The sequence below is a fragment of the Amblyomma maculatum genome, chromosome 8, assembly GCF_055883805.1.
Source record: "Amblyomma maculatum isolate TAMU_Amacu chromosome 8, ASM5588380v1, whole genome shotgun sequence".
In the NCBI taxonomy this organism is placed as follows: Eukaryota; Metazoa; Arthropoda; class Arachnida; order Ixodida; family Ixodidae; genus Amblyomma; species Amblyomma maculatum.
Genome location: NC_139351.1, coordinates 72,803,859 through 72,814,820, shown reverse-complemented (window position 1 = coordinate 72,814,820; position 10,962 = coordinate 72,803,859). Strand labels below are relative to the sequence as shown.

The 10,962-nt window shown below is 46.5% G+C and overlaps 1 pseudogene; it reads left to right on the top strand.

Moving 5' to 3' along the window:
- Positions 1-5,913: 5,913 nt before the first annotated feature.
- Positions 5,914-8,377, top strand: LOC146181515 (uncharacterized; annotated as a pseudogene).
- The last annotated feature ends 2,585 nt before the right edge of the window (positions 8,378-10,962 follow it).

The following is a 10,962-nucleotide window of genomic DNA, read 5'->3' as shown; positions in this document are numbered from 1 at the left end:
GAGGTGGCCCTGAATCATGGTCCTGCCACTAGCGCTGCGTGACTTGTGGGCAGGGAGGGAAAATATGTACAACCAAACAATTATAAAGCATGAGGATGGAAAAGAAACGTCCTATCCAATAACAGCTCGGGACGCCAACAGCCCACTAACTCTTGTTTACGGAGAACAATGAGCATATAAAAAGAACCTAGCACTTTGTGTCTCGCACAAACTTTTTGTCGTACTTTTATCACCTAGATAATTTCAAACACTACAAGCAAAAGTAACCCGTAAACACCAAACGTATTTTCATTTTAGCTGAATAACATTGAATAACCCGGTTTATAAGGGAATTTGAACCTAAACATTATCGCTCAAATTTTAACCCTCGAAGTCCGGAACAACAAACATGGTAGCCGAAGTAACGAAGTTGGCTTCATCCAATCTATATTCCCTAGTGCATGGCGTTTTGTTTCGCTTTTGGTTCGAGGCTAGAACTTTATCGCCATTCTTGAGGCAAAGATCGAGCTGATAAGAAACTTGAAACTTTCGTGGCAAATATCTTGGAATTTGGATGCTCTAGATGGATACTAGCATGGGCAGCAGTCTCAAAATGAGAATACATCTATGTACAAAAAATCACTGTTATATTTTATCCTATTAGCATCTGAGACGGCGACAATTGTCATCTCAATTAGTGGCCCTGTCCACATTCTGTGTGAATGTGGGTTCCGCGTGCCTATTAGCACGTTTTCTAGAAATTTTCAAAGTATAATTTATATCAAGCATTATATCATCCTATAAGTTTTGCTCTGTGCGACATCCCAGCATGTTACGGCAGATGCGTTTGCTTATGCATACACTCGTTTGCTCACTTGCTTCCATTCATTCGTCAGTGCACCAAGCATTGCAAAAGAATGGCGGTTAACTAGTCATAAGTAGTTGCTCATCAAAGCAAACGACGACCTTTATAAAAATTTCAGCGCTCGTACCATCCAGTCATCCTTTCTTGTCCCACCTTGAGCACTTTAGCTGTTGCTCCGCGCTGCTTATTCACAGGAAACTACAAAAGACTATCACGAGCTCAGCCATACTGTGATAAGTCAATATGTTGTCACAATTTTCCAGGCCACATGTTTTTCGTCTGGCCCACGTAACGAAGCTGCAGATAGAACTGAGACACTTTGAATCCTTTATTAAACAAGTAAAAAGTATTTTTCAACCTTTTCTCACTTGAAATGAAATGGTAGCGATTCAACACATGCCCTACAGCTGGGTGAAAAATACAAAGCACCTTTTTAAAGTGTGGATTGCTTCATGACCCAGAAGCCCATGGAGCAGATGGTATAATGGCACTTTGAATATGAGAAGTATTAAGGAACCTCGTGAAGAAAACAATCGACGTTATGGTGCAACGTATGCGAAAGCATTTGCGATGCCAAATACACAGTGGGAATTAAATCGAAGTCGACGTGGTCCATAAATGTCATTAACTGCCTTTTGAGACTACCATGTGTAAGGCAGTAATAAAAGCCAAAGAATGTGTGGAACCATTAGCGTTGTGTTGATGCAAGGGAGGGGGGGGGGGGGGTGAGGTGTCAGGGCGAATACCGCTATTGCGGCTACTTTTTCATATTACAGCCATCGAAAAGTCAAGCTAAATTCAATACAAAATAGAGCCGCAGCACCATACATTAGTATTTTTTCTTCGTTGTAGGTTTAATTTATTAATGCACAGGATCTGCAGCCCTGAGACGTGAACTCCTTGCGTTATAATAATTCTGTGAATTCATTTCATCGGCCTATGTTGATATGGTGGACGAACCTCTCTCGGCGGAATATGTGACTGACCACGACGCTGGGGGCCTACAGGCAATGGTCCACTAGGAGTAGGCTGCCAAGGATGACGAGGCTGGGACCCAGTTGGCGTAGGTGGGTGAAACACTGGACCATGCATGTTCCCCATAACAACTGGAGCTCTGTCGCCCGAGTCAATTGGTCTCCTCCTGAGACGCGGTTGCGAGCCATTCGGCGTAGGTGCTCGATCTGCTCGGGAGCTAACAAGAAGTGAATCTTCAAACGACAAATTCGCAAGGTTTCAATCATCGTTCTACATTATTCTAGAAGAAACGGCACACCTTATTGTAGTACCTGTGATGTTTAAAGAATGTAGTACCATATTTATTAGGTCAACAATTTTTCGGTTTCGCACCTTTCGAACACACTTGAGTGGCATGGTCAGTACAAACCCAGGAAGCTTAATGCGATGGCTGACTGCCTGAAGCGCACCATATGCCTATCGATATTTCGACACCGGGACCACTTCGATAAGTCCCTTTGTAAGAAGCGTTGGCCTCCTGAGGCTTCGCTCTCTCCTTTGATTGAAATTCACGGTCATGGGTCCATTCCGATAGGCGTATGTGGTTCTTTTCTGCGGTTCTGGTCCCACATCTTCAGCATTACCTTATTAGTTCACATTTATCAATGTCAAAGAATGTCCTCTGTTTTTCTTGATGTCTGTGGCTGCTCGCTCCCTTCGTGTGCGTCCGAGTTATTGACTTTCGTTGGGTTTGATCCGAAACCTCCTTCAGGAGCCGTTCTAAGAAAACTCGCGGCAGTGGATTTGATTGTGGATTGCTCCGCTTTGGATGTCGTCATCTTTATCACCTTATAGCGTCATACAGTGTTAAACTAACGATGTCAATTAGGCCTCAATTGTCCTAACAAAAGTCTATAGTATAAATTAAATAGATGGCAAGCATGGCGAGACGTGGCTGAGGTGAGCTCAATATGTAAAATACTTAGTTAAACGCGTGCTAAATATCGCTTCTGAAATATTTGCAAAACTAATTAGTTGCAAGGGAAGAGGCCATTGACTCTATGATATAAAGCTTCAGCCATATCGTGTTCCATTCTTGAAAGCGTGTGACATCTCTTTCACTCCTCCGTTCGTGGGAAGCAGAGGTGAGACCAACAGTACATCAGTGATCACAAACGCTAGATACGGCCACGACTGAAAGATTGAGTGTCAGGATAGCTAAAACCTGACGTGACTACTCGATCTAATGAACGCATTTTCTCATTTCTCCATTTTACAAAAAGAAAACTTCTATTCTGATAGGTACACACAAAATTCCGACTGAAGTTTCAGCAACGCGTCTAAAATGTTTTGTGCCCTCTCACTGTACGGAATAAGCATTTATTTTCCGTTCTTTCGTTAGGGGCAGCCGAAACGCTACTTGCGGTAATGCCCTAACGCAATGAATCCATAGAGGTAGTCATTTTAAGTATTCCAGTCAGCTTCCATTTAACTAATATTTAAAGTGCTCTTGGCGATCATCCGCACCAATTTCGGCGACACATCACAGTGTGCAAGCCTCAACCATGACGTCATCCGAGCATGCTGGGCACTTCCGCTAGTTGGATGCTCTTAAGTTACGCGGGCGTGACGGGACGTGGTAGAGCACCGTCGTCTATAGATTTCATTTTTTCTTGTGCTCCCGCGTGGGTTGAGTTGAGAGGGGAAAGGATAGCCATTATTTTCGTTCGGCATATGTTCGGTGGTAGAGAAGCTGGTTACCTTTTTTTTTCCTTTTCAAAGATCTTTGATAGCATGCCGTTTGCTCGTGCGCATTTTTTAGTCTTATTAAATAGCATTTCATAGGGTATATAACACTGTTCATACAAGCTATGCTTCCTCTTTGACCAAGTACCAAAGCCAACAGCCACTCATACGATTCGCACTGAAACCACGAGGCTTTACTTCCACCTTCTAATTGCTTACTTACAGGAAAGCGAGGACCCAGAAAACAAACTGAACCAAGTTGAGCGAAATAGCCATCATAACAGCAAAAGAGCAGAAGCCGGCACTGTTTAGCTGATCGTGCGGCCTCTATGGGGCCGACCAAATGTGGTGCGTTATATCCGCCGGGAAATTTTATTATTAAGTGAAATGGATTCCAACATAAAAAAGCTAAGGCATTATCCTGTAGTCAGATCAGATGTAATTGCCGCATGATGAAATTCATATGCTTCACAACGCTATTTGGGTCACAACGCTCCAGCGGCGACAATTAAGAAGATTGAAGTACTATTCAAAATACGTCTAACTACGGTCGCATTACCATACATATAATTATTCTGTGGAGGAAACTAATCATGCAAGCGATTTAGGAAACAGGGTGATTATGCACCAATGTAACCACGAGCGAAAATCTGACAAAAATGCTTTGCGAAATTTAATTAAAGGTCGTCTGACCATACCAGCCTCTTTGAAGATTTAAAAACTTTCCTCTCACTCAAAATATTCATTGGAAAATTTGAACGAACGAGATTGCCACACAAGCATGCCAGTAATCGCACATTACATTTTTATTTGTGAAGAGAGCTACACGGTTGTGACTCTAAGCTAATGTTGGTCTGACGGTACTCAAAATATTCAAAGCCCTCCACTGCGGTGACATTCATTGTTTCTCACGCCTGAGGAAATAGTCTCTTACAAACAACCCGATATTGGTTCGGGCACTCGACTGCTGATCCCGGAGATGGGTTCGATCATCTCGGCTACGATGACCACGTATTCGGACAGGCCTGAATCAAGGCACTCTCATACAGTGATATATGAGTGCATGTACACCAATAGACGTTAACCCCTAGAAACTTAAACAGGTTTAACTGGAAAAGAAACGTGAAGCAAGATTTCTCATTTCACTCGAAGCAGTGCTTTATACTGGTTAGTAAAATTGATCGCTTGATTGATATGTCTGCCTTCTCTTCAACATGAAAGTTAATCCGCAACTTTAACGCCGCTGACGCTACTGAAAAAAACAATGCCACGTGCAATTATTTTCACATAATCACTGCTTCAGAACGTCTGGCCTGCCGCAGGCTATAGAACTATACATACACACTGCGGAGCCAGAAATACTTAAGCCTTTAACACAACAGGACAGGACAACTTGAATCGCAGCCGAGCTATTAGCATCATCCTAAAGCGCCGTGTAAAGTGCAAAATTGCTTGCGCAATCATATATAAAACATCGAGTCTTCATTACCATGACACATAATATAAAAGCACAAGGAAAACTCATTACACTGAGAATGAACTTGGTTAGCAACTTGTATACATTCTCTATCTACATAAATTATGTTCCGCAGCTAAAAGGAACAAAACGCTATGGGGGACACTTAAGCTCCGTCTTTAAGGGCAGGATGTGGAAACGTTAACAGCTACTTACCACAGCTACCCTTGAATATCTTCGTATGAGCACATTCACTACCAACTAGCTTAATCACTATTATCAAGCTTAGCTTAGCTCTATTATCACGTGCATATTTTTTAACATACAGTTGTAACCTACCGCATTGCATGTAGGACCACAACTTGTAGACCCCATTTGAAGAAGCCACCAGAATGTGCCTTTGTGGACTAGGAGTAACATGTCCCAATCTTCAGGTTCGATTATCGGGTTGTTAAGGTTGAGAAGCCCGAGTTGGCAGCTCTTGTCACATCGGACAAGTCTTGTGGTCACATGACGTCGCACAATCCTATGATGAATTAGTACTTGCCGTATCAGCTATCACCTGCCGCAACCACGCCCGTGATAGGTAACTCAGAATACAGTGCCGAATTTTCTGCGCAAAGAACGGTTTAACTCAAATTTGGTAACTCTCAGGTCCAGCTGCAACTGTGTACGAAACATGCCGGAAGACGATCGCATATTGCATCACAAGCAATGCACCATTTTCTGAACACTATGGGCCTAATTACCTTTTAAAGCCACATAACTTCTTCGACGCCGTAATTTAGCGTTTCCAGTACTAAAGTGCTGTTCCCAACTGCACAACGAAAAGCGGCTACTTTTTTTCAGTACATGATGATACTCCTTGTAATTTGTTAACGCGGCAACCTTAAAGAACCTATTCAATGAAAACATGGAATCGGCGGCCAGCATTGACCTTGTGAGTGAAACATCACGAGCATAAGGCCAGCGGTCGATAGCCGGCAGATGACATGACCTAGGGCTACCTAACATTGGAGCTGCCGACTCGGGACTATCCTTTGATATGGGAACGTGATAGCGGAATCAGCCTTCCAGGACCCTTGTGTTCACGTTGCCTCTAGGCCACGAACGCAGGTTCATCCGGCTTGGTTAGAGCGGGGTTCGGTTCGTCACGTCAAATCGTCAGATGGAAGCTGTTGAATTTAAGCAGTAGCGGCGACCTTACTCTCGAAGGTCACCGTGTTTAGGTTCACCAGCGAGGGAGCGTGCCTCTGAACTGACGAGAGGAAGAGGGTCGATTGGGGGCAATAAAGCATCCGAGCAGTAGCCTAGTGGTAGAGCATGGCCTCGCATTCGGGATGGACCAGGTTCGATTCCAGGTGCCGCCGGGCACCCACCGGTTTTCAGTGAGTCTGTAGCACCCCTTGCACCGCTCTCTTAGCGCAAGCCACGGCACGGCGCTGGAAAAAGAAAAGGCTGGCACTAGGCGCCTCAATGCGTGCGGCGCAATAAAAAAAAACTTCGAAAATTAAAGCTGTCGGAGCTGGTTATTCCTCTTCTTAGCCTCGATATATTTCTTGACTCGGCATCGACCACTCAACCTCGCCCTCCTACATGGGTTCCGATGGCTTTTCGACCCGCCCCAGGACGCTCCGCATAACGACGATTCGTTGGCAGCGTTTCCACCTGTCAACCTGCCACCATATTAGCCCGAAGGCCCTCGTTCGATTCCCTGATCCTCCAGGTTGAGGCGCAATTCCACTTGCGGCATATCACCAGCCAGGAGACCAACTTTCTCCATCTTGTGTCCTCCCTGCCTCCTCACATCGCCGAGGAATTAGCGGACATTATCGCTTCGCCGGACACGGCCCGCCCGACCTTTTGGCACGTTGACAGCGGCTCTCGTTGACCGCAAATCAGCGTCCGAGCGCAACCGACTCCGGCAGCCCCGCCGGGGTGGTGCAGTGGTAAGACGCCCGACCACTGTGCCGGAGTTCCCGGGATCGAATCCCGGCCTCGGCGGCTGCGTTTCGATGGAGGCGAAACGAAGTGGCGTCCATGTGCTGCGCGATGTCAGCGCACGTTAAAGATCCCCAGGTGGTCGAAATTACTCCGTAGCCCTCCACTACGGCCCCCCTTTCTCTCTATCCACTTTCACTCCCACCTTCATCCCTTCCCTTACGGCGCGGTTCAGGTGTCCACAGAGCAAGTGTTACAGATACTGCGCCTTTCCCTTCCTATGAACCAACCAACCAACCGACTCCGGCAGCTCATCCCCGCTACAAAACTCTGTGATATCCGTCCTTCACAGCTCCTCCGTCGCATGCGACAGCTGCTTGGAGACTCCCCCTCGGGTCCAGACAGTTTTAGTACGTGAGTACTTTCTCCAGCGACGTCCTCAGAACGTGGTCATCATCCTCCCGGCTGCGGGTGATGTCACTCTGGAGAAGCTCGCCGACTCGCGAAAAGTGTGGCGGATTACTCAGGGCATGCCAGCATCAGCGCACTGACCGCTCCGCCTTCCACTGCTACCACAGCCACCCAGCTTGTGAGCATAGAAGAGCGACTGAATGCTTTAGCCAGGCGGCTTGATGACGTCGCGCCCCTACCACGCCGTTCTTCTCCGAGATTCTAGTCCCGCCGCCACTCCCAGGCACCGTAGCCCTCGCCGTAGCTCCAAACATTCGAAGCGCGGCAAGACTTCTCAGATGTGTGCTGGTACCATCGTATTTTCGACAGCACTGCCCTAAAGTGCACCCACCCGTGCTCCTGAACGGGAAATTCTGCGACCGGCCACTGACGGTGGCAAGTGGTACTGGTAGACAGACATGCCGCCTATTTTATGTTTCGTACAAGATCACTGGCGCTCGCTTTCTCGTTGACATGGGAGCATAGATCAGTGTAATACAAGCAGCTTGGGCAGACCGCCCTCGCCACGAATAGACCTCCCCGCTGCAAGCGAGAAATAACTCCCTCACTCCCATGTACCGCCGAGAGTGTCTTAAACTTAACCTCGGATTGCGCCGGACGTTTTGTTGGATTTTCATGACCGGTGTCTCGCAAGCTGTTCTCGGCGCTGATTTCCTCAGCTTCTTCAACCTCACTGTCGATATGCAGGCACATCGCCTCATCGATCTCAGCACAATACTCTCCGTCAACGCCGTAGACTCCACGTCTTCGGCGACAGGTCTTATTGCTCTCGTCCCTGCTTCGCCGTACGGGAAAATCTATGCCGATATTCCCAACATCACGAAGCCGCACACTACAGAGTAACCGGTGAAACATTCGACTACCCACCACATCGTGATGTCTGGACCACCTGTGTTTTCTCGCCCTCGCCACCTGTCTGGAGAATGCCTCGCTGTGGCTCGCAGGGAGTTTCAACGCAAGCTTGAGCTTAGCAATGTGCGCCCTTCCTCCAGCAACTGGGCATTGCCAGTTCACATGGTGCCAACTAAAGAGCCGGGTGACTAGAAGCCATGTGGAGATTACCGCGCCCTCAATACTCATACCTTACCAGACCGCTAATTACTTCCTCACATACAGGACTTCTCATCACATTTGGTTGGTTGCACGATCTTCTATAAGATTGACTTAGTGAAGGCTTAGTGATGAATGTTTGACGTTCGAGAAAGTTTTAAAATATTTTTCTTTTTCTAAACAAAACTTCGTTTATTTGTACATGTCGACTTTGCGGATGACGTGTAGTTCACACGAAGACAAAGGACGATGGCACTCGCAGGAACAGATGAACTCAGCTTTATATGGTGCTAATAATAAAATGAAAGCGTTTATAGAGCAGATAGAAGCGACTAAATTTCCAGTGGCAAACACCAGTTCAAACGTGTTACCTTGCACAGCGTGTGAGCTGCACAGCTCACAACTCCCGAGCTCGCAGCTTTCCCCACGGCTTTTTCAAAGCCAGGCCTGCCTTTCTGTTCAAGCCTGCCCAAGAAATAATTTTCCCATCGGGATGGCCTCTTCCCGCTCTACATTTTAAACGGATTTAAACTGATTTATTTATAGAAAGGTAAAGGCGCGGTAACTGTCTCACTTGTTTTCTGTGTACACCGCAACCGCGCCGTAAGGGAAGGGAGGAAGGTGGGAGTGAAAGTGGAAAAAGAGAAAGAGGAGCCGTAGTGGAGGGCTACGGAGTAGTTTCGAACACCTGGGGATCTTTAACGTGCGCTGACATCGCACAGCACACGGACGCCTCTTCGTTTCGCCGCCATCGAAACGCCCGCTCTACATTTTCAGAAATGATAGGAGCACTGTAGAGAGAGAAAGAGCGCAAACTCTGCTGCTTGGACAACGCTGTGTCCCTCTCTTCATGGTCTCTCGAAGGCCCCCGAACCTTCTAGAGTTTTGAGTTTATGTTACAAGGTCACAGGGAGAGAGGGTGGTCCAGTACTTGTTCTGGGCATACATAGCAAAATTACTTTTGAAAAGGAATTAAATTACATTACTAATTTGCTGAAAATCGCAGAAAAGTAATTAAATTACATTACTCATTACTTCTCCTTAAAAGTAATGAAATTACATTGCAATTACTTCCACTGAATATTTCAATTACTTTTAAATTACTTTCTGGTTTTCATCCATGCAAACACTAAGTAAAGCAAGCAAACAAAACAACAACTTGTCCTCCAGACACGAAGCACACACATGCTTTCGTCTTCCCGCCAAATTCCGTCCCTGAGAACTATTCCTTCCCTGTTTCCTACAGCACTTGACGTTGAAAAAATAAGACAACCACAAAAAATAACAACAACAAACGCAGAAGTATGGTTTAATGGTCGTGAAACGAGCGGCAAACCCAGCGTCCTGCTGGCCCAGAGCTGTCTCCGCCATTTGAAGGCCTCGAAGAAGCTAGCCTATTTATTGCTTCCGCAGTCCCAAGAACCTTGCGCTCAGTAATGCTCACGCCACGGCAGCTCACGGCATGGACCCTTCTGCCTGTCTACCCCGCCCTAACCCTCCCTCGCCCTGTGGTGATGAGTGTAACCAGGTGTCACTGTACCCTAGCCGACGCAACACGCCGCGCTTCCAACTAGTTTTCACCTCCGGCCTTCTTCCACCATCTGTCCCTTCGGCATTCCCTTGACGCCTTGTTTCCTGCTACTTGGAGAAAGGTTGCCATGGGATAGCTGCACTGTGAACTGCTATACAGGAGGTCGCAGGCGCACTGTTCTGCTCAATTTTGTCTCGTTTTGCCGATCCATTACGCTAGCTTCGGCTTGTGGCACGTCGTTCCTGCTTTCGCAATACTCTACTTTGTTTATTGAAGGAGTAGTGGTGCATTTAAGTAAAAGTAATGTCGAAAAGAATTAATTACTTTTGATGCGAAATTGCTGCCAAAAAGTAATTCATTACATTACTAAATTACCCAACCAAAAAAGTAATTCATTACATTTCAAATTACTGAAAAAGTAATTAAATTACAGTAATTTAATTACTTTTTCAGTAATTTGAAATGTAATGAATTACTTTTTGGTTGGGTAATTTAGTAATGTAATGAATTAATTTCAGGACTGTAATTCAATTACTGCCATGTATGGTTCTGGGACACGAGGACCACGCCCAGCATTTATCGTGGTGTCTGTTATGACCTATTAGCAGATGACGGGGCGCCCCGGTCAATGGAAGCGAGGAGGCACTGTGCCACGGCCGGAAACGTACATTTGGCAGCGCTGTTATAGGCTTTTAGAACTTTTTTTTTTTGCGCTGTTGGTTGTGACGTGCATGTCGAAACGGTTGTAAAAGTATGGGGGACACTTGCGCTCCGCCTTTCAGGGTATGACGCGATAGCGTCGGCTACCAGCCCTTATATTGCCGCCCAGATTTTACTGTTCTGGCGCCACCGTGTGGTAGAGCCCTATCATGGGGGATGGCCAAGCGTCGTCTTCGTCTCTCGGGTAATCGAGCGCGTGGGTCAGCGAGCTTCGCCTAATTGAAGACCAGCTGCGCTGTTTCGCTTGTT